The sequence below is a fragment of the Notamacropus eugenii genome, chromosome 6 (assembly GCF_028372415.1).
Source record: "Notamacropus eugenii isolate mMacEug1 chromosome 6, mMacEug1.pri_v2, whole genome shotgun sequence".
NCBI classification, from domain to species: domain Eukaryota; kingdom Metazoa; phylum Chordata; class Mammalia; order Diprotodontia; family Macropodidae; genus Notamacropus; species Notamacropus eugenii.
In genome coordinates, this window is record NC_092877.1 from 59,080,084 (window position 1) to 59,104,697 (window position 24,614).

Genomic DNA, 24,614 nt, shown 5'->3' on the forward strand with positions numbered 1-24,614 from the left:
GTCAGGGGCAGCTAGGTGGTACAGTGGATAGAGCACCAGTGCAGGAGTCAGGAGGATCTGAGTTCAAATCTCACCTCAGACACTTGACACGCACTAGCTGTGTAACCTTGGGCAAGTCACTTAACCCCAATTGCCTCATCCTGGGGGTCATCTTCAGTCTTCCTGATGAATATCTGGTCACTGGATTCAGATGGCTCTGGAGGAGAAGTGAGGCTGGTGACCTGCAGAGCCCTCCCTCACTCAAAAGAAAGTCAAGTGCAAGTCATGTCATTATTTCTCTGATGGCATGGTCTTCTTTGGCAGTGAAGGATGAACACACACACACACACACACACACACACACACACACACTGTCAGGTTTTTTTTAAGTATTAAGTTTAGATTAGAGGACCCCAGTTCAAATCCTACCTTTATTACCTATTTAATCTTAAGAAAATCAATTAACTTCTTTGGGCCTCATTTTCCCCCTCAGTCTAATAAGGGAATTAGTTAAGATGACCTCTGCAAGCTCTAAATTTATGATCAACCTCTTGTTTACTGGAAGGAGAGAAGAGGTTAGCTTCACTGTTGAGAATATTATTGGTACCTTTGTGGAATGAGTGATAGGAGAGAAAGGATCCACTCCCTCATTTTATAGGGTAAGAAACTGACATCCAGGGAGAGTCATGCTTGGCCCAAGATGGTGAAGCTAATTACCTGCTGAGCCAGGCCTCGAATCTAGTCTCCTCTGTGACCATTGCTCCTTCCAGGTACAGCATTGTTCTGGGTGTCAAGGCATACATGGTTAAGTGGCACATGGTCACATTTTTTGGGAACCTCTCATGGGATTTATCAGTCCCAGCAGTCTGTATTGACTGCCAGACTATGACCAGTGACTTAAAACATTAGCTGCCCTGACTGCCCTCGGCACACTGCCCACCCTCCATTGTAGTATGTTTCTCTTTTCCCAGAGCCAGGTAGAAGGACAGTTATACATTTACTCGCTGTCTATATACCTTGCACAGCCCTCCCTCACCCAAAACAAAGTCAAGTGCAAGTCATCATTTCTCTAATGTCATGGTCTTCTTCGAAAATGAAGGACAAACACAGACAGACAAGACAGATGATGAAGTAACTCCCTCTTGCTTTCTCTAGCAAAAAGTGGGCTCAGGGAAACCACTGGAACAACTAGAACAAAGGTGGAACCAGAGCTAATGATTTCTGCACCTGGGATAGTGGTAGAGTGAAACTAGAGAGGCTTACCCAGGGTAGAGCATGTGGGTATGGGGAGACTGCCGCAAAGGAAACAGAGAAAAAGGTACATCTACTTCCTGGCTATTTCTACAGAGTACTCCCATGCACCCCATCTTCTGGCTTGTCCAATGTTTAGTGCAGTGTCTGGCACATAGTAAGAGCTTAATACATGATCTCTGTCTGTATCTATCTATTCACCTATCATTCATCTATCAATCTATCTGTCTACCTATCTACCTATCTATCCACCCCTCCATTGATCTACTGAGGACCCTTAAAAGAAGTAGAAGGAAATCAAACACAAGCTTCCTGTGGTGTTATTTCTTGAATTTCAGAAATCTAATAGATTTCTAGGCTGCTGAAGGAAGGAAGCACCTCTAGGACTGGGCTGCAGTCTCTGTCTGTGGGAGTAGGGCAGGGAGGGAGGGAAGCTCCCTCAAGGAAGTACTTTTGGTATCCCCTAAATTTTCTGTTCTAGGGCAAAGGCCCAATTACTCCACCCTAATTTCAATTCTGACCAAAAGACCATCAATATGGTTGTCCCTAATGGGGTACAGGATCCTGGACTAGCTCTCTAAAGAGTTAGAATCACAGAATCCTAGAATTCTGGAGTTGGAACAGACCTTAGAGATCATTTATGTCCATCTAGTCAAACACCCTCATTTTACAGAGGAGGAAACTGAGACCCAGATAGGGGAAATGACTTGGCCAGAGAAAGCATGGTTGGCTAATGACACAACCAAGAATAGAATAGAAAATGGTACAGCTACAAGAGGCCCAAGAAGCCCTCTAGTAACCTGCCATTTTTATGACTATTACTAATGATAAATTTATATAAAGTGCTAAGAACTTTATAGATTTTATCTCATTTGATCCTTATTACAACCCCAGGAACTATTTTTTATATTACATATGAGATATACATATATGTTACATTAGGTGCTATTATCCCTACACAAATTATATATCATATATATTATAATAGGCACCATTATCCTTATATATTATAATGTATAATGTATTATAATAGGTTCTATTATTAGCATCTTATGGAAAACTGAAGCCAATAGAGGTTAAGTGACTTTCCTAGGATCATACAGCTAATAAATCTCTGAGGCTGGAGAATTCAGGTTTTCTTGTCTCCAAGGCCAGTGTTATATCTGCACTGTTCCACGTAAATGCTCCAAAAAGAGCAGGTGAGGATCATAGGCTCTTCCCACTAGGGATTGGGGGCCGGGCAGAAAGACTCACTGCCCAAATGTTGGCTACTGTCTGATGAAGATTTCTGGTCCAACCAGTTTATAAAGATCCTCTTCCCTAGGTTAGAGGGGCTGCAATTAATGGAGTGAGGACTTACACAAATGAAATCACGACCCTTCTGAAACATACGGAAGCATTTGAAATGTGTCACCATTGATCTTCCCTCTTCTCCACTTCCTTCGGGAGGTGATGGACTCCCCATCACTGGAGGTCCTCTTGCAAAGCCTTGATGACCATGGATTTAAGATGTCATAAAGGGATTGCCTATTTAGATAAAGGTATGAATCTCACTGCCCTCTAAGGATTCCTCTGGTTCTGAAATTCTATGAGTCTGCTATCTCTTTTATGAACCTGGTGACTTTTCCCACATTGTACTAACTGTAATATATATTAACTGGAGGTGAGAGGTAGCCGCAGACCTTGGATTAGTGGGTGTATCAGATCATTGGCTAATCAGCAGTCATCAAGTGAACAATAGAGGGTGGAGGACCCGCCCTGGGTGGATACCAGCCCAGGAGGGAGAGCCCTTAGGGGCCCACACAGTAAAATCAGAAAACTGGCCAGTGTCCAAAGGCAGAAATGTCAAACCGAGTGAGGCAACAGCCTAAGGGTCAAGCAGGAATGCAATAGTAGGCCTTAAAAAAAGCCTTGGCTCAAAAATCAGACAGAACAAAATCAAGAATCAACAAGGAGGCGGGTGTCCAGGCAGCATCATTTAATGGGGAATATCCATAGCGCAGAGGATAGAAAGCTAGGAAGATATGAGTTCAAATTCTGCCTCTCACACATAACTGAGTTATGACCCCGGGGTGAGTCTCAGTGCTCTGAGATGAGGGTCAGAGGAGATGCCCACCTGCATTAGTAGAGGGAATTTCCTCACTTGGAGTTTTTCTGTAGAATGTAATAACAGGTTTAGTCCCTTCCCTGCGGCTTTATCTCTATGGCTCAGCTAAAGTAGTTGTAGTCTCTGGCTACTCCTGGGAGGTACCTTCAATTCAAAGGATTTTCCCCGATACTTGAGTCCACCAAGGGAAAGTCAAAGTCTAGTATCTATTCAAGTCAGAATTCTGATCTTGACTCCATTTTCTCTCTCTACACCTCAGTTTTTTTATTTACAAAGTGGAGAGGTTGCAGTAAGTAGGTAATATTCCAGTTCATCAAAACCTTCGGTTCCTCTGAGACCAGTTTGCTCGCCCTGTTTGGGTGGTGGGTTGGGTCAAGCTGGTAGCTTCTGAAGAGAACTCCCTCTGTCTGCATCCAGAATCTTGGTTTCCTCCCTTCCCAGGTTCCTCCCTGAGCGTTTCTGGAGCACCAGTACTGGTTGTGGGGGCAATGGCTGATGGCCCTGGGCTCTGTACTGGTAACGAGTCTGGGTAGAGAGAGGTGTACACAACTTCAGCATCCCTCTGTTCACCTGGCCTTTTAGCAAAAGAGGTCATGGATTCATAAAGGACAGAAATAGCCTGGAAAACAAAATTAAGTCCTGTTTAGATCTGATGACACGGACAGCTGTGGTGCAGCAGCAGAACATTGAACTTCAGGTCCAAATCCTGATTCTGATACGTTACCCTTAAGGAAATCCTCTCTTTTCTTCTGGCTTTAATTTGCTACTTTTCAAACTAAGAGGACTGAAGTAAGGCTCCTTTCAGATCTAAATCTATGACACTAGCAATTTAACTCCATTTTTAACAGGGTTTCTAAAGGTAATTAAATCTCCGTCTCCCTGTAAGAGGTTCAAACAATATTTTTTGAAAACAGCATAGGATAGTCAGTAAAATTGACACCAGGAGATATGAGTTCAAGTCAGCTCCATTACTTACTGTGTAGACCTTGAGCAAGTTGCCCACCCTTAATAGGTCTTAATTTTCTCTTCTGAGAAATGGAGAATAAAAATATTTGCCCAGGCTTCCACACAGAGTTGTTTGTAAGGATTAAATGATAAAACACAAAGTGTTTTAAAGCCTTGATGCCCTCTGTCAGTGTGAGTTAACCTTTAAAACTCTGTGATTTTATAGGTTTGGGTAATTCCTATGCAGATACAGAACATAGCCCTCTGGGACTTGGAGTTGTTCTTTGAGATTTTCACCCTGCAGCTGGCCTGGCCACATACTGCATGGATGTGGCTGGGCTGGACCTCAGGTAACAGACATAGGCTCCACCATGGGACATATACATACAGCCTTCCCAGATTGTTTTACTTGATAACCTCTGCAATCTACTGCCATAATGGAGCCCTAAAGGGAGAAGTTAGCAGGTGATTATTGCATTTTTATAAATAACTGTAATTAATGAGCCATAGAACTTGGTATGAATGGTAGACAGAAAACAACCAAACCTGTCCTCATCATTGGTTTTAATTTTCCAGTCATAGCTGATTAGCCTGAACAATTAGTCAGGAGCAGGGTAAGCTTCCAGAAAAGGAGGTGGGATTTTTTTTAACCTTCTTTGGACCATTGGATTTATTATTTGATCAGACCATGCCTCCAGGAAGCATTTAATATAAGTAACTGGAATAAGATTCTAAGGAAACGCTCACATGACTTGAGAAGCCATGAGAAACCACTGGGAAAGAACTTAGGGGCTGAGAAAAGAAATAAAACTGGCTGTCCTCAATTGGTATTTCTCCATCCCTATTCAAAATCTTATTGATCCTTTAAAGGTTATTTCAGTAAGGTAGACCATTCAATGCTCTCTCATAAGGTAGTGAGTTCTTTGTTACTCAGAGAGGCATCCAGCCTTTGCTTGAATATACCTGTCAAGGACTCTGTAGAGAGATTTCTGCCACAGAGAGATGAGACTAGGTGACTTCTAAGATTCCCTCTATATCTAAGAATCTGTGATTTCTAGGATTCAAATCTTAGATCTTTCAGGGAGATCTTTTTCTCTCCTGAGCCACAAAAGCACTTACTGTCAAAATGTAGGCACTTGATTATCCAGGATTGTACATGTCTATTTAGTCCTTAGAATCACATAGACTCCTATAACTTGAAAGGGTGTCAGAGGTCATTCAGCCCAACCATCATGAGAAGGAAGAAACTTCATATAGTAAAAAGATCACTGGATTTAAAGGCAGATGCAATTCTGCTCCTGTGTTGTTCATTCTTCATTTTTGGAGGATCAGTGACATCATAGAGTGATGTCCTGACTTGCTTGTAAACTGGATTTAAGTGAGGCAGAGCTGCACAGTCATCAGCCTCACTTTCCCTTCTAGAGTCATCAAAGTCCAGTGACAAAAGTCAAGATGACCTCGGTGTCTTTGAAGTCTGACAAAGCTCTAAGTGCCCCACTGAGCCTGCTTCAGTCACCTTCATGGGAAAATAAATTGTTTTCATCTGCCCATTCCACCAGGAGAAGTCTTCACATATCTGAGGTAGACTGATGTGTTTGAGGCCAGTCAGTTACTCTCAGCCTGGTTTAGCCCATCTGCCAAGATGGTTTACCAGGGGGTTGGTCTTCTATGAAAACGAAGGATGAACACAACAGCAACAACCTCACTGGAGTGTGGTTGCAGCATAATCTACAGCTTCTTGGCACCATGGGTGAGAGTTGGGTGACAGGTGGACAACAAAGGTGAAAGAGCAGCCCTGGAAAGGGCTTGGCAAGTCCTCACACTAGGGGAGCTAGTCCTCCTATACACCCCATACACCTCATGCTCCTGCCATTTACTACTTATATGACTTAGGGTGACTTATTTCATCTCTGTGCTTCCATTTGTTCATCCGTAAAATGAGGGCATTAGATGAGATCATAGGATTAAGAACTGGAAGGAACTTTAGAGCATCTAGTCCAACTTACTCATTATACAGAAGAGAAAGCAAACCAAGAGAGGCTAAGGGAATATTGTCCAAAGTCTCAGCAAGTAAATGACAAAGTTGAGACCTGAGCCTAGGTCTTCTGACTCCAAACCCAGTTTTAGATTTTGAATTCCCTCTATAATTTTCTTGTAGGCCAGGGGTTCTTAACCAGGGTCTATGTACTTGGCTTTAAAAAAGATATTTTATTAACTGTATTTCAGTATAGTTGGTTTTTGTTGTAACTCTATATATTTTATTTTATGCATTTAAAATTTTTCTGAGGTCTCCATGAGCATTGCCACATTGCTGAAGGGACCCACAATACTCAAAGGTTAAGAACTCCTGTTAGAGTCAAATCATCTAGTAATTATTCCCTGACTCTGTGATATAATTTTGACTGCTTTTTTAATTTGTTGAGCTCCTAGTATGTACCAGGCACAAGGATACAAACAGTCCCTGCCCTCAGGGAGCTTACATCTTATTAGGGAAAGATACAATATTTAGCAGCAGTGTATACCTGGATTCCCCAGAGTGCCTAGCAGAGCACTGGACACAGGACAAATACTCTACAGTCCAGTAGAAATGAATGTAATCTCTCAGCTATCTTTCAAGCTCATACATTTTTCTTTCTAAACCAAATCTAAGGGTGCCTTTTTTCTAGAATTTTGACTAAAAATGATTTTTAAAAAGCTTCCCCAGAAGATGAAATGAAGGATAATTTGCAGTTTGGAAAGCTGAGCCTTGTCACTGATTTCTAAAAGACGAAAAGAAACCTGAATCTTATTCTTCTGGCTGCTTTCCTCTCCTGCTAAATGACAGCTCCCGTTGGGCAAGGCAATGTGACTTCAATCGATGGAAAAAAATACATATGAGGAAAGTAAACAGCTCTTTGATTTGAAAGGTTTGAAGCATGCTCCAAGGTGCTGAGCTCTCCTGAGATGGGGGAGATGGAGGGGAGGTACTTCAACAAATAATGCCCTTTCCTCTCTTAATTTCATCTTTTGTCATCCTAAATCAAATATTCACCACTGGAGTTTCAGTTATAGCTGAGAAAGAAGGGAAGACATGGAAGAATGTGATCACTGAGGGGTTGCACATTCTCCAGATCAGGTTTATTAGGAGATTCCAGACTCAACATGTTCTAATGAAGAAAGCCCTAAGGCAGCACTTGGCAACCTTTGAAAAGTGGTGTGCCCAGGGTCTAACCAGTGTGTGTGTGTGTGTGTCCTATTTTTGTAGCTCCCTCCATGAAAGGAGGAAGAAAGGTAAATGAGTATTTCTTAAATGCTCACTATGTGCTAGGCATTGTGCTAAGTGCTTTCCAACCACCATCCCATTTGATCTTCCCAACCACCTTTGGAGGTAGGTGTTATTATCATCTTCATTTTACAGACAAGAAAGCAGAGGCAAACAGAAGTTAAGTGACTTTTCCAGGGTCACACAGCTAGGAAATATCTGAGGCCAAATTTGAACTCAAGTCTTTTCCCTGAATCCTAGCCCAGAACTTCATCCCTTGTACCACCTAGCTGTCCTCCTTATGGGCTAGGATCCTGTCTTTTATTCAGCTTTATGTGTCTCCAAGGTCTAGAACATGGCACACAGTAGAACAAATTGTACTTGGCTGCAAAACCCTTCTAATAGTAATATGCATCTCCATAGCACTTGAGAGGTAGCAAAGCACTTACCATACTGTAACTTGTCTGAGTCTCACAACAGCCCTGTGAGGTAAGCACCATAAACTTCATTATGCCCACTTCAGAGATGAGGAAACTGAGGCTTGGGCAATTAAGTGACCTTGCCCTTGATCACAGAGCTAATAAATGTTAGAGGGATGCTGTGAACCCAGGCTACCCTCACTCCAAGTTTAACACTCTAGCCATCATGCCATACTGTCAAGTACTGACCCTTCCCATGCTTGGAATGGACTTTTAAGAAGTTCTTTATTTTAAGGTCTAATTCAGCCTCCATCCCAAATATGAACTCCATGTACCTCAGTAAGTGATCACTCAGCCTTCACTTGAAGGTGGGGTACTTATCTCCCCACCTCCACCCCAATGTAGCCTATTTCATTTTCAGCCTTAATGGTTCAGAATTTTTTTCTGTATGTTGAACAAAAGTCTGCCTCCTTGCCTTATTGTTTCTGATTTCTGAGGCTAAGCAGAAATAATTCAAATCCTTCTTTCACATGGCAGTCCTTCACATACAAGATGACTTACCGCAATGGGTTCATGTCAGGTTCCCAAAGTGCAAGTAGGGATTCTTTTTAACATGGGGCAAAACAACTGGTCAAGGGGCAGTGATGGGATAGGAGATGGTAATGCAGAAGGCAGATCAGGCAGTCAGTTTGGAAGAGGGGGTGGCCAAATAGCTATTTGAAAAATAATTTGGAACTGTGTCCCAAAGTCACTACATTACTATTAGGCCTATAAACTCCAAAGAGATCAAAGAAAGAGGAAAAAGACCCATAGGTTCAAAAAGATTTATAGTTTCTCTTTGTGTTGTGACTAAGAACTGGAAACTAAGGGGGTGTCTATCGATTGAGGAATGTCTGAACAAATTGTAGTATGTGAATTTCACGGAATGCCATCATACTGTAAAAAATGATGAAGGGAGAGTTTTCAGAGAAACTGGGGAAGACTTAGGTGAAGTGAACAGAACCAGGAGAACAATTTGTACTGTTAACAATGCCATAAAAATGAACATTTTTGAAAGACTTAAGAACTCCATTTAACACAGTACCCAACCATAATTCCAGAGGTCTCATGATGAAGAATGCTACCCACTCCCTGTTACAGAGGTGGTGGACTCAAGAAACAGAATGAGGCACACATGTTTGGATATGGCCAATGTGGAAATCTGTTTTGCCTGCCTATGCATATTTGTAACATGGATTTCTTTTTTCTTCTCCCAGTGGGTGGGGGAAGTAGTAAGGAGAGAAAATCAATGCTTGTTAACTGAAAAAAAAAATTAGTAAAAAAAAAAAAAAAAGAGGGGATGGCTCATTCCAAAGAGTCTAATTGGTGCCTTCACAGTGGTTAGGTAGGGTAAGGGAAGGCCGATTCCAGAACAGTCACACAGTAATGGGGGCCAGAGGAGGTTGGCCCAACAGCCATTTTGAAAATCACAGAGAGGGGATGGCAACCCCTAGGATAGATGAGGGAGTGAGGCAATAGGCAGATGGCTACTAGGAGCTGGAAACTGGGCAAATAGTCTCCAAGCACGGGGTAGAGAAGAAACTTCACCCAACCCCAGCATTGCTAGTGCCCTGGGGCAAAGACGCTGCCGTTTACCCCAATTAAGAGCTCTGCATCCTCGAGTCTCTTCCAACACCAAGGTTCTCTAATTTCCCTTCCATTGTATTGTGCCAGTTTCTTAGAATTAGAAAGAGTGGGAGCATTTTATAAGGGAGCCAGGGCCAGGCAGGATTCCTCTGGGCATAATTAGGAGGGCAATGCAAGCTCAGGTGTAAAGAACATGTTTAGTGGCTCTCCTAATCTGAAAAGCCTACCAGATCACAAGTCTCATGAATGATTTATGGAGTCAGTTCCTCAAACTCAGCCTTGACTCTCAAATCCCTAGGCCAGGTGCCAATAAGAGCAGACAAGAAAAGGAGGATGTCACCTTTGTGATTAGAGGCCACTGTGGATATTAGCTTTCTAATTAAAATAATACAGCTGAGCTTAGATTGCCTCCATTCAGCCTTGGGTAATTATTGGGTGACAGATTTACAATCCGAAAGGAAGCCAGAGATGATTCAATCCAATCCCCTCATTTTAAGGAAGAAGAAGCCAAGACCCAGAAAGAAGTGACTTGCTCAAGGTCACTTGGTTAATAAGTAGCAGAGCTGAGATTCAAACTCTGGTCCATCCCTTTCACTTTGCCACCCTGTCCTGGCTTCTTAGTCAAGTCCAAATGTCTCCGGATGAATGCTTAGGTGCTGACTCATTTATTCACGTCAGGCTCTATCTATTTCTTCTCACTTTCAAGACAATTTCTTGTGTCCTTGTCAAAGATTAACAAACACTAGAGCTATTAAGTCTCTTAAAAACTCTAATCTGATTAGTAGAATTTTATTATCTCAGCCCACTCCTCTCCTCCCACCTTCAAGCAAACTTCTCCTGAAAGCCTTTCATTTCAGAAAAGAGCCCTTTAAATCTATTCTAGATTGTTCCCTATAAGGCCAGGAATACTGCAATTGCTATCAGACCTTTGGTTAGTCAGAACACATAATAATAACTGCAATTATAATAAAATAGCTCACATTACTTCAGTGTGGGAATAAATGAATGAATGAAAAAGTCCTTTTTAAGTACTCAGGCATAGTGCTGAGGGCTGAGGAGACAAAAAGCAGACATTCCTTACCCTCAAAGGAGGGAGGACAAGTGTCCCTTCTCTCTGGGCCTCATTTTTCTCACTATAAAATGGAGGGGAGGAAATAGACTAGATGAGCTATAGACTCTTCTTTTTAAAGATAAGGAAACTGAGTCTCAGGGGATTTAAGTGACTTGGCCAGGTTCACACAGCTGGAAAACCTTCCTTCCATTTCACCCCTATCCAGTCTCATTAGAACTCACCCTCATGGACCTGCTGTCTGCGCTTTCTCACCAGAGCTAGAAGGAGAAGGGGGGACTGAATGATTCAGAGGTAAATCCTGTGGTTCTCAGAGGGCTCCTGTTCTTGGCTTCTCTCAGGACCACCTGCAATAGCTCAGGTGTAGGCAATTCCACCCCTGAGACAATCTGAGATCATTTTAGATCCTAGCTGAGTAGAATAACTTCCAATATGATATAAATGAAAAACGAATCACAACAAAATAATAGCAACTGAATGATGAGAAAGTATAGAGACCAAACTTGGAGAGTTTTTCTCCCTGAGCAGCTGCTAGGGACAGAATGAGGCCTAGGATGTGAAGGGCCTGGAATTTGGGGGATGCCATATGGAAGCATCTTGGGGAGAAGGTGGTGGCATCATAACTGATATTAAAAAAGTATGATAAACCCTAAAATAGCTCAGCATCAGGCAAGGAGTGTCTGTTAAGAGTTTCCTTATCTTCTTTCCTACCTCTACGACTTGTCCAGTAGAAAGGACTTTGCTTGGTAGGCCAAGGGTGGTGATTTGGTTCTTTAGATAGTAAGACTATATCCCACATTTCCCCTCTTCTTCTCCACCTTAAGTCCTTGGGAACATAGCCCTTTATCAGCTCCTCTCTCCTGTATTTGCCATGTAGTATTATGTATTATAGATGTATGAACATGTTTTAGATACCTCTGTTAGAGTCTAAATTCCATGAGGATAAAGTTTGGACAGAATCCAAACTTCTAGGTCCTTGAACCTCTCATGGTATTATGCACATGAAAGCACATAATAAATCCATAGTATTAGTGATGTTCTTGTAGAATATCTTCTGAAAATTCAGTTCTAATGTTAGAGTAGAACTTTTGAATCTGTGAATACTCTGGTAGATCCACCAGTGGTGGGCAACCTGTGGTTTTGAGGCCATATGAGAAGATCTATGAAGTTTAGATTCTGTCAAAGGGCCACACTTGAGAACCTAGAAGGCCACATGTGGCCTTGAAGCCACAGGCTCCCCACCTCATTCATTTTCTTCCTCATTTAAGGGTCACAGGTCATCCATCCATGGAAAGCAAACCATTCTAAAGTGGCATCCTAAGGCTTTATGTGCCAGTGTAAAGACATGTTATAACACAGACTGCAAAGGCCTTTGGGACTTCCTTTCAATGTGTTATCTTTTCCATTACTCTGACATGTCCCCCATTCACAGCGGCCTGCTGTTTTGATTGGAATTGTTCCTGTTGCTTTGGCAAGTAGATGGCACAGTGGATAGAGTGCCAAGCCTGGAATCAGGAAGACCTGAGTTCAAATCCAGCCTCAGCCACTTACTAGCTGTGTGACCCTGGGCAAGTTATTAACCTCTAACTACTTCAGTTTCTTCAAGCATAAAATGGGGATAAGATGAGCATGTACCTTTCAGATTTGTTGTGAGTCCTTAGTGGAATGCATGGCACAAAGCAGGTGTTGTATAAATGTTAGCAATAATAATGATAATCTAATATAACATGGCAGCTGACTACCTATGGTACTATAATAATATATAATAATAGTTATTATTATTATTATTAACCATATCCTATTTCCCCCCCTGGAATAGTACTTTTGTGCTTCTGTCTCATATCTAGTTTAGATAAGACAGATAGTATTTACATGGTTTCCGTTGTGATTGTGAATTCTATAATATGATTTATAATAATGCACTTGGATTATTGAACTTTATACTCTGGATTTTTTTTCACATAACTGCAAAGAGCCTGCTCTTAATTGAGAAACTCCACTGGAACAACCTGTTGTCTCTGACTGGATTATTCTATAAGGCTAAAACATGGCCAGGTCAAAGACTCTTGACTCTTATTGACTTGTGCTTTTGGAAATTACACAAAAACCTGCATGCTTTGTTGCTTTCGTGTATCCCTTTGGGTTCTAGAGAGAAGCGTGCCTTACCCTCTGCCAGACGCCTTGTTCCTGCCCTGAATCAGCTATCACTTATGTCTGGATGGCGCCATGATTTCCTTGACACTGATATTTCCTCCAGTGGTGTAGAGTGTAAACCATCCATTCTTTTGCATCTTGTGTAATTCTTCTCTATGTTCACCAATAAATCCTCATGCTAGGGGCCTTGCTCTAGACAATGCAAGGGTCTCAGTGGAGCATGTGTATAGCTAACAGTTAATCCTCACTCTAGATACATGACAGGACCACCTACTTTTCCAGGCTCATATAGGATCATAGTATCATAGATTTAGAGCTTGAAAGGACCTTGGAGGTAATCAATAATAATATTGGCTCTGATACTACTGGGTATGTTTTCTCTCCTAAACAACTTTGTTGGTAATATGCTGTATTCTACTTGTATCTATTATAAACATTTCTACTGACCATTTGGCTCATTCCCAGTAAACTGACTCCTATGTGATGAATTCTTTGGTTATGGCAACTAATGAATCAAAGAGAAACACAGAATTATCCACAATCCTCTGAGGACCTTTTTCTACTTCTATAGTGACAGTGGTAAAAAAAAATGGACAGAATTCTAAAAACCAGGTTTTTTTTCAACTTATATATTAATTTGACTATTGACTATGACCCTGAAATCAACTTACTGTAGTTTTGGCAGTTGATGATTCTATGATCCCAAAGGAGGCTAATCCCAATTTTAACATGTTGTTCATACTTTCCTGGGTCTTCTTTTTCCTGGAGAATGTCCCTTAATCTCCAGATCACTACAGTGTCATTGAAATGGTGGTAAAGGAAAAGAAATTCTTATGACTCCTACCATTTCTCAATATGAATCAGAAGACAGACCATCCCTGCCTTTATCAAGTAAATATTTGCTCTGGGTATCAAACTCCTCATATCAGATCCTGTTGACTTTGGCTCCAGTTAATCTGTATGAAGACCCAGAAAAACAAGCATGAATAATTCAGAGGAATGAAGCTACTGTTAATCATTTGACAGAATTCTAGAACCATGAATAGAAATCATGAAGATTTGAAGGTGAGTAGCTGAATCTCCACTCTCCATGATCTGTCATGGAAGGAGTTCTCCATCAGGCAAGTATTCAAGCAGGGCTTAGATGGCCACAATCTGTTAGAGACTAAAAGTGAGGCTGAATTATCTGGTAGGGATTGGATCTCTAAAGTCAACTCTGTGATTCTCTAATTCTTGTCATGAAAGCAAGATTGGCTTAGGAAAGCGAAATCTTGGGAGAGGCTAATTAATACTTTTTGTTATCAAGATTGTGATCATTTCAATTACTAACAAAAACAATCATTTACAACATCTTTCTCAACAAACCTTTTATCAGTGAGGCTAACATGTAGCCAGAATTGATAGCAGTGGGTTTCCTTCATCCCTTTTTGGGCTCTCAACAGTGACAGTCACTATGGAGAGCCCTCTTCCTAGGTTTTCTCATCCTGCCTGCTGTTGAGAGCTACTGAATACTGGAGGGCCTCATGGAGCACTTATGGGAAATACTTATCCCCAACTTTCTTGTCAGTGCCCCTTCCTTTTTCTCCTTTCTGACTGGGCACTAATGCTCCCATCTGCCCATTGTTGGAAGGAACACAAAGCTTTTGCTTCACTCTGTTACTTGGTCCTATGACTCACTTCCCAATAGTCCTAAGTTGGATCCATGTAGGCCACCTATTTCCTCTCTCTCTCTCTGTCTCTCTCTGTCTCTCTGTCTCTCTGTCTCTCTGTCTCTCTGTCTCTCTCTCTCTCTCTCTCCTTCCCAACCCCCACATCACAGCCCAGGTCTCTTCCGCTTTAAACATTCCATGTTCTGAAGTCTTTTTCAGCAATTTTCAAAGGCTCTTATATTTCTGGCATTCTATGTAACAAGGTCTTTCTTTGGCACTAATATTCTATATTCTAAAGTCCCTTCCATCTCTGACATTCTATGTTCTGAGGTTTTTTTAAAATTTTAATAGCACTAATGTTCTATGTCCTAAGGCCCCTTCCAGTTCTGATGTTCTGTGTTTTAAGATCTCTTGGAATTCTAAAATTTCATGTTCTATGTTCTAAAATCTCTTTCAGCTCTGCCATTTCAAGATTCTCTGATACCAAAGTTAGTCAGCTCCCATGTTTGCACTTTGTCTATGTGCTTGGGAAATTTTTGGTTAGCATCCCTTCATCTCTATTGAACTGCAACAACTCTGAAATGAGAGTGGAGCAAATAATTTCCTATTGTTGAGTCAGAAGATGAACCCTACAGTTTATCAAACAAATATCTGCCCTAGGTCTCAGGCCCTGAAAATTCACAAAACTACCTGATGTGAGAAAGATGTAAAGAGTTCTGGAGATATGGTAGCAACATAATGCTTAGCTCAAGGCAAGGGACACAAGATGCATTTAATATATGTTGGCTGACTGACTGATGTGTTTGTTGGGAGCACTGGGCTATCCCATGCCTTGCTTAGACTGTTGGATTATTACATTTAGTTCTAGGTGTCACATTTTAGACAAATTTAGTAAACTGAACACTATCCTTAGAGGGCAACTAGGTGAGTCAAAGGCCTCAAGATCAAGTCACATCAGGGACAGGTGAAGGAAATGGAGATGCCAGGACTTAAGCGGGGGACATGATCTCTGTCTTCAATTATTTGAAGAGATGTTACATAGAAAAGGGCTTAATCTTGTTCTGCAGGGTCCTCGAGGGCAGACTTAGGAGAAATGGGTAGAAATTGTAGAGAGATAAATTTAAGCTTGATGTAAAGAAAAACTTGCAGTTAGAGCTACCCAAAAGTATAATGGGTTGGCTCACAAATTAATAGGCTTCCACTAACTTGATGATGATGATGGTAACTTGCCTTCAGGCAGAAGCTCAGTGAAACATTTGTCCAGACAAGTTGTAATAGGAAATTTGTTCAACTATGGATAAGGATAGATAGCCTTGGAGGATCCTTTTTATTCTGACAGCCTAAGGAAAACCTAGATTTTCAAGTAAAATTTGGAGTGGGGAAAAGTGTGGAGAAGATTTAGTCTTGCTTTTGTAGAAATGCAATCATTCAATTTACAACAAGTAAGCAAATGTGGTCTGAGGCTGCATTAAGAGCAGTAGAACATCTAAAAAGAGGAAAGTTACCGTCCTTTCTTCCCTGCTCTGCTCAGATCCCATCCAGAGCCTCATGTCCAAGCACCACATTTTAGGAAGGACAGATGGTGAAAGTTGGAATATGCCCAGAGGATGGTAAGACAACTGGAGACCATGCCCTAATAAGATCAGTTGAAGGAACTGGTTGAAGAAGAGAAGACTTGGGGGTGTGAGGAAAGACTTGATCATTATTTTCAAATATTCAAAAGGCTGGCATGTTGAAAGATCAGACCATTTGCTCTGTTTGGTTTCAGAGGGCAAAATTACAAGTAATGAGTGTTAGGTACAGAGAGGCAGATTTCAACTTAGTGTAAGGAAAAATTTATTAACAATTAGAGCTATTCAGAAATTAAGTGGACTGTTTGGGGGTGGGGGTAGAATGTTCCCCATCTTTCAAGGTCTTCAAACAGAATTCTAGATGAACAGTTGTTGAGGATGCTGGAGAAGAGTATAATTTGGACTCTGAGACCTTCAGGATCTTTTCTAAGGATCCCAAGGATCTAAGGATCTGAGACTTAGTATTCTATTCAGCTGTCACTGAATTGAACAGCCACCCAAAACTGAAATCTTTGGCAAACCGATAATGAATCAATGTACCCCCAGATATCCTAGCACATTGGCAGCAATTAAACTTACCCATTCTGTTGTATTGGATGGGGTTCTTTCATCTTCCTTAGTTTTTATTTTCATTTCAATATACTCAGTCTCTTCTGTTTCCTCCTGGTCACTTCTGTTTGGCTCTAGGGATTGGATGAGGCATAATTAATTCTCACATTTGCAGGTCAGGGTTCCCCACAGCAGGGACACCACCATGCTGCTATAACTTATGCTCTTTCAGGCTCTCAGGTGTAACCTTGTTGTAGGGTGATAAACATTCCTACTACTCATCATGGTAGCTCATGGGCCCTTAGTGGTGTACTCACCAGTTATATGAAACTGATCAATAGGATGTCATTGGCTCAAATATAAAATGTTCATTAAAGAATAATGCAATGACAATAATAATTTCAACATCAAGATTACTCAATGGAAGATAAATATAGGAAAAGTCAAAATATGAGTCCACTCATGTACCCTGGTTATCCCTTCCCATCAGTATACATATTATCTATGGGGGAGAATAGTCACATACTTACAGAAACCTAGTAGGTTTCTATGGGGAAACCCACATACTTGAGGCAATTTAAAACTTTGGACTACAGGCTCTAATGTCCTCAGTCACTTCAAGAACAGTTTACACCACATGAAGCTAATAGCTCTGATACCTCCTCCCCTTCTAATCTTTACCACACTCCTGGGGCAAATCTTCTCCTCCCGGCTTTAGAGATGATGAAGAAATGACAAGCTCTTAATTAATTTAGAATTACACTTAAAAGGTGCTGAGAAAGTGTTACACTGTTGTAATGACAAGGAGCTCCTTTAAGCCAGAGAACTGAAAAACTCTCCAGGTTGACTTTCTGGGCAATGCACACAAGCCCAGTCAGCTCTTCAGTTTAACGGGACTCTGAATCTTTTTATCAGATCTAGTCTATGCTCACAGCAGAGGGCAGTAGAGGCACCAAGCATCTTGGAGAGATTTCCCTCCCTTGGACTGTGTATGGTGCTGAAGAGCAATAAGGTTAAGTAACAACGGAATTCAGCTCTTTTTCAATGAGGCTCCCAAAATGCTGAAGCCTTTTCTGCAATAAATCAGCCAAGAAATGCTTCTCTTTAAATTAATAGGCTTAGAGCAAAACAATGGAATCTTTGTAATTAGTTTACTGTCCTTCTATGAGCCTGGCTCAGGGCAAGCACTTGATGTTTCCTGTATTCTTCAGCATCCTATTATGTGGTTGTGAGTTAAAGGAGTTTGTCATACAGCCCCCTCAGCTCTAGAGAGGAGAGGAGCAGATCTGCCCACAAGAGAGTGGTCAGGACCGGTAGGTGACCAATTAGTGGAGGAAAAACTTAGTGTGGGGCAGATTGTTTTTGAAGGTACCAAGCACAACAGCAAGCACTTAAGGTTAATTGATTAATCTATTAATCTTGATTGATTAATTGTGGTGAAGGTATTCTGAGCCCTAATAAACCAAGAGTTAGTTTCAATGACTAAAATCATGGAATCTCAGAGCTGGAAGGGACTTCAGAGGACCAACTTATCCAACCCATACCTGAAGCCCAAATCTTTTCTACAACAACCAGTTTCAATGTGAAGATCTTAGGGAAATGTAGTCCATTCCATTCTGAGATATCTCCAATGGTTATAAAAAAACCTTATTATACGGAACTAATAGATGCCTCCCTATAAGTTCTCCCTGTGATTTCTAGTTCTGACTTCAAGGGTCTAGTAGAAAAAAAATTAACACCTTGAATTAATGATACCTTGCAAGTAGTTAAATACAGTGTTTTTATCTCCTTCTTTAGTCTCTCAAATTCTCACAAACTTCTAGAACATTCAAACTTGATGGGCCCTTTGAGATAATCTAGCCCAGCTCTTGTCAAAATGTGGACCCTTTACCCCTTGTGGTCCCCAAGACCCTTTCAGGGGGTCTGTGAGGTCAAAACTATTTTCATAATAATACTAAAATATTTAACTATTAAAATACTCTTCTAACTACATATATACATGTGTGTGTGTATATAGTCAGATTTTTGTCATATACTTCAACCAAAACAACATATTGCAACATTTTTAAATGTAGAAACTGATGTGATAATCCAACTTTCTTCTATTAATCTAGACCAGGGTTGGGGAACCAGCAGCCTTGAGGCCACATGTGGCCTTCTAGGTCTTTGGGTGAGGCCTTTTGACTGAGTCCAAGTTTTATAGAACAAATCCTTTTATTAAGGGGATTTATTGTGTGAAGTTTGGATTCAGTCAAAGGGCTACACTTGAGGACCTAGAGGGCCACATGTGGCCTTGAGTCCACAGGTTCCCCATCCCTGATAGACACGAAAAAGATGTGAAAAAAATATGTAAAACAATGGCATTCTTTTCACTAATATTTTTTTTGTTTTGGAAACTATAGTTTTCATAAAAATATGTTGTTTATGTTAACATGTAATGGGTTTATTATTGTTATTTAAAATTAGTTAATAAATAACTGTGTATTCATTAATCCATTTTAATGGCTAATACGGTAAATATTAATAGATAAAACTAGGGGTGTTCTGATAAATATTTAACAACTAGCCCTCTACAAAGGCACAACACACTTTTAAGTTTAATTTGAATTATAAACATTTTTTCCCATTTCCTTTTTAAGTGATCAACAAGAACATTTTTAGCATTAGCTGATTTTTGAAGTTTAAATTAGCTCACACTGAAAATTTGACAACTAGTTCTTCCATGCTAGTACAAGTTGGTTCCAGCATACTGTTGGATGGAATCTATATTTCAAAAAGTTCCTTAGGTTTGTCAATAATATTTAAGAACGTAAAGGAGTCTTCAGATCAAAACACTGAAGAACTGCTGATTTAGTCCAACCTCTTCATTTTATAGATATGATACCACCCTCATCAGCCTCTCCCACTAAGTATCCATATGGTTACCATATCTTTAAGAAGCAATTGTTCTTGCCTTCTCAAGGGGTAGGAGAAAGGGCAGAAGGAAGGGCGTTGAGGGCCAGGGTGGAGTGTGGTTGACAAGATCAGAATAGACCTTCGGGGAAACTGTTCTTTGAGACTGTGCTCATTATCATCTAGAATGGCTCTCCATGCCCACCCCCCCCCCACCCCCCCCCACCCCCGCCATGTTGCTGTCTCCATGAGACAAACAAGAGAACTACAGAAAACAAAGGATAAGTAAAATAGATGCCTTCTAGGCTAACAGTCTTTAAGACAATAAGATTGATCAAATCAATAGGACAGGAGATGTGCAGAATGTCACGTAGACTTGCGGTTTCTGTCTATACATATATCCTGACCCTCAGATCAATAAATAGAGTTGGTCTATCTACATCTGCCTGCCCGTGTCTTTCTTCTTTACCACATTACCGAGTCGTGTGGGGATGCAGGCCATCTGCCACAGAAGGGAAAGATTTCAGAAATTAAAATTTAAAAAATTTTAAAAACAAATAACAAATTGATTTTTTAAAAAAGAGGTAATGGGATAGTGAATTTACAGGACAACTGTTATTCTTTGAGGAGTCTGTGAGAGGATGGAGAGTTTAATTGTCTTTTTGGATTGATTGCTAGGTATGATGAGTGAAGAAGACTGATAAGAGGATTAAGAGATCTTATTTCTTCAAAAAATTAAGTTTAACACTTATTTTATAAAGAAACGTAAACGGAATTCTTGAAAAGAGATTTCAATTAATTTACTGAGAAAAGTGAATGATGAAACTTTTTCTAGAATGAAGTAGCTATAGTGATATGCCTCTGACTGCGATCTTTCTCAAAGTTGATGTATTAAAAAAAGACTGATTATACTGTAAATAAATACTGTAGCCAGGAGTCTTGATGTTTACTTAAGCAAAGATGATTTAGGGCCTTGATATAAGAGAGATAAACCAAAGCCATTAGAAGAATAGGTTTCTCAAATTTACTAAATAAGTAGTATTTAATAAAGTGAAATGGAGCCTCAGAAAATTGACGTTGTAATTCTAGCTGAGATGTTACAATTCTATTAATTAATAACGGAATATCAAAATATGTCTCTTGATTGTTTTAGAATGTGAAATGAGAATAAATAAGGAAGAAATCAGATGAGAGGTGATCATTCCACCTAGGTTACATGTAAGATGAAGAACTCTAAAGTCCTGCAAGGTAAGGAGACTGAGGACCAGAGTGGTTAAGTGACTTACCCAAGATCACATGGGTAGTAAAATGAAGAGACTAGCCTCAATCCAGTCTTCTGACTCCACATCTGTTCTCCCTGCCTCATTAAATATGTCTTTTATTTTGTCATTTGCTACTTTTTAAGGTTGTACAAATCTAGTGCTGGGCTACAGGTAGGGTCAGGACAAAGTGTCAGGGTCTCAAGACCTCCTATATAGGCCTACCCGAAAGAGCAAGGTTCTGTCAGGGATGCATTGGCATAATTACCTGAAGCCCTTGATGTTCTCTGTACCCAAGCCCTTGAGCACCTTAGAGCCTGGCCCAGAACATCTAATGCATGACAATACAAACATGAACACATGAAGAAGTCCACCGAGGAAACCAGACATAGCCACACCAGTCCACCATGAAGAAATTTTATGTGGTTCCTTTGCCCTTTTTCACGATGGAATGGGTCAGCTATAAACACCAACTAAAAGGCTTTCTTGAGCCTTAGCTCCCCAAAGTGGACAAGAAACTAGTACCCCAGGGCTACTATCTACATCTGCTGCCTTCTTTGTAGCCCTGTCTTCCTGACACTAGTGACCCAAAGACAGAGGACTAAAAGCAAACTTTTGTGTTTTGAACACTCTGGTCCCATTTAATTGAGATTCTACACATTTAGCCCAAAGAATTGTTTGAAGGATGAGCTAACAATAATTTTCGAAAATCTGAATACTTGTCAATTACAGTGTACTACATTACTGCTAGACTGGAAGTTCCTTTAAGGCAGAGACTTTTTTTACTCATCAACTAGTATCCCCAACAGCATACAGCAGGAGCTTAATAAACATTTTTTGAGCTAATCATGTAAGAAGAGGCAGCATGTGCACTCCATGTCGACCTGATCTTGGAGGCAGGAATCCAGAATTAAAGTCTAGCCTCTGATATGTACAAGCTGTGGGACCCTGGACAAGCAGCTTAAGAGATGGGTGTTCTCAGTCGTTCTTTAAGACCAGAGATAATTCTGACTTGCACTGGTAAATGTTTCCTCATCTAGGCATTATCTGTGTCAATGAAATCCCAGGTCTAGTCCTTATCCCTAATGATGGTATGAAAAGAGGAAAATGGCATATTGTTATGTGGCAAGTTTAGGTTATATGCAAAGAAAAGTTTATCTAATGGAAGGATTATTAATATTGATATTATCATGAGTTGTTAGAAATAATTACTAGTTATAGACAAAAATAATAACTAGCAAGAGGCATAGTAGATGGAGTGCTAGTCATGGGGTCAGAAGACCTGAGTTCAAATCCAGTTTCAGACACTTTGTAGCTATACGACTCTGGGCAACTCACATCCCCTCCACCTGCCTCAGTTTCTTCAGCTATAAAATGGATATAATAATAACACCTACTTCCCAGGATTGTTGTGAGGGTCTTGCCCTACCTGGCACAAAGTAGACACTAAATGCACGTTCCCCTCCCCTGCCGTAGCCTCTTACATTTTCAGAACACTTGAAACAATTCTTACCAATTTTTTTTGAATTCTGTTGCTTCTTGCAATAACAGCTCAAGCAGGTACTTAATATTAGGAGAGGAAAGACAGCGAAAACCCACGGGAACTGTTGTTTGTTTTTTTTATTTTCTGCAAAAGAATATAGACAAAAGTCATCTATTTTTGTTACTTTAAAGCACTAAAATCATCAAAATTAATTCCCAAAACGGTTTAGTTACGTCACTACGAAATTTAAACTCCCTTCTTTCTTAGAGGCATTTTAGGGTGTGTCCACAGAAACCATAGAAAATGTTTCTAATAATTGTTGACATTCTTTAGTATTCTACATATACCTGCACTGCACAAAAACCGCAATAAGCAAGCAGAGCAAGGATTGTCATTCTTATTTTGGATGTGAGAAAACTAAGCCTCAGAAAGGTTGAGTTGTCACATAGCTAATAAGTAGTAACAATATATATATTTATGGATTAATATTAGTAAGAAAACAGTTTTAGAGCTAGAAAGAACCATAGAGCTCATCAAATCCAACCACCTCATTTTACCTATAAGAAAGCTGCGGCACAGAAAAGTGATGTTGGAAGGGACCTCGAATAAAGAAGGCACCCACTATGTCCCAAAGTAGCTCATTCTGCTTTGGGATAATTCTAATGGTTGGGAAGGTTTCCTTATATCAAGCTTAAATATGCCTCTTTGCAACTTCCCCTGTTGGTCCTGGCTCCTCCCCTGGGGTCAAGCAGAGTAAGTCAAATCCCCTTTTCCCTTGACAGTCCTTCAAATACTTGAAGACAGCCATCATCTCCCCTGCACAGCCTCCTCTACTAAGTCTTGTCATCTCCAAGCTAAACATTTCCAGCCCCTTCAATAAATTTTCATATAGCATGAACTAAAGACCTTTGCCTTGACTATCCTGGTGACCCTTGTCTGGATACAATCAAGTTTGTCAATTTGCTTCCTAAAAGGTGATGCCTACAACTGAACCCAATATATTCCACATGTAGCCAGAGTAGAACACAGTGAGCACATCCCCTCCCTAATTTTGGACCCTATCTTTCTCGACTAAGATGGTGCTCACTTTCTTTGCTTGCCGCCTAACATGAGATAAATGGTTATGGAATCGATTTAATGTTAAACAAGTCTAATGTGCAGTCCAGATGGATGCTTAGTCAGTATTGATGATGACGATGATGAATCCATCATGCAAGGTTGCTGCTGTTGGATCTGTATATTTCATTTGGCCCTTGGATTTCCCTTGCCTTATAGAAGGAACTCTGCAGTAGAAAGAGCTGAAGACTTGTGTTTAAGACTTGGATCTGCCATTTATTAATCACCAGTGTGAACCTGAGCAAGCTACTGCAGTTTACAAGAACATTGGGCAGATATTTTTAAAAGCTATTAGCTTCTTATTTATTAGCTATTTTAAAATAATGAGCATTTGTTATTGATACTATTTATTTAGCTGTTGGCTATTTCTATGAGCTATTTATTTGATAATTAATATTTATCATTGATACGCTTTATTTATTCTTTATTTAGCTATTAGCTATTTTTATTAGTTGTTTATTTAACTCTTCTGTTTATTTAATTTTAGTGTATCTATGACCTAGTCTCCTGACCACACTCCCTGCCCTAGGGGGCAGGGAACCTCTCTTTGCATTTTCCCCAGCCCTGAGCAAATGCACTAGACACAGCAGACACTTCATACATATTTGTTGAATAAATGAAAACCTGTGTTTGATCAAATGAACACTGGTCAAGCCCATAATCTGAGTAGGATAAATGGCAGTTTCAAAGATCAGGAAATGGACATGAGAAAAATGACAATTTCCTCTGCCTCCAGGTGTGGTTCATTGTTGAGTGTTTTCTATCAGTACATGCTTCATTCCATAAGAGGAACAGGAAGCTGTAAAGGAAGAAAGAAACGGGCAGAAGGTATGGTTGACCTACATCTAACAGTTCAGCTGGAATTATTAATGGCCAATAGTTTTTCATGCATTCAATAAGCTGTTATCAAGTGTTTACTCAATGTTATGCTGGTTATTACGGTGATAGTGGCGATGTATGTGTGCACGTATGTGTATATGTGTGTACGTGTGCATCTGTGTGCATGTGTGTATGTGTGAATTTATGTGTGTGCATATGTATTTGTGTGTGCATGGGGGGGTTACACGTAGGGTTCAGGGAGGAGGATCAAGCACAGGAAATACTTAAGACTGCCTCTGACACACAGCTGTGTGATGATGGACTCCCTTAGCCTCAGTTTCCTCCTCTGTAAAATAAGCATAAAAATATCATTGACTCTACAAGGTTGTTGAGAGGATCAAATGACAGAATACATAGACATAGACATACATATATATGTATGTACATACATACACACATGTACATATACACACACAGAGATATGC

At 40.4% G+C, this 24,614-nt stretch overlaps 1 long non-coding RNA gene across 2 annotated transcripts in view; it reads right to left on the reverse strand.

Moving 5' to 3' along the window:
• Nucleotides 1-3,202: 3,202 nt before the first annotated feature.
• LOC140509794 (uncharacterized) overlaps nucleotides 3,203-24,614 on the reverse strand; it is a 36,004-nt gene continuing 14,592 nt past the window's right edge. For both annotated transcript variants that reach the window (XR_011968921.1, XR_011968920.1), the window contains exons 2-4: nucleotides 22,225-22,338; nucleotides 16,591-16,694; nucleotides 3,203-3,956 (exon numbers count right to left, since the gene is read on the reverse strand). This is a non-coding gene — a long non-coding RNA (uncharacterized lncRNA). The remainder of the gene's footprint in view (nucleotides 3,957-16,590; nucleotides 16,695-22,224; nucleotides 22,339-24,614) is intronic.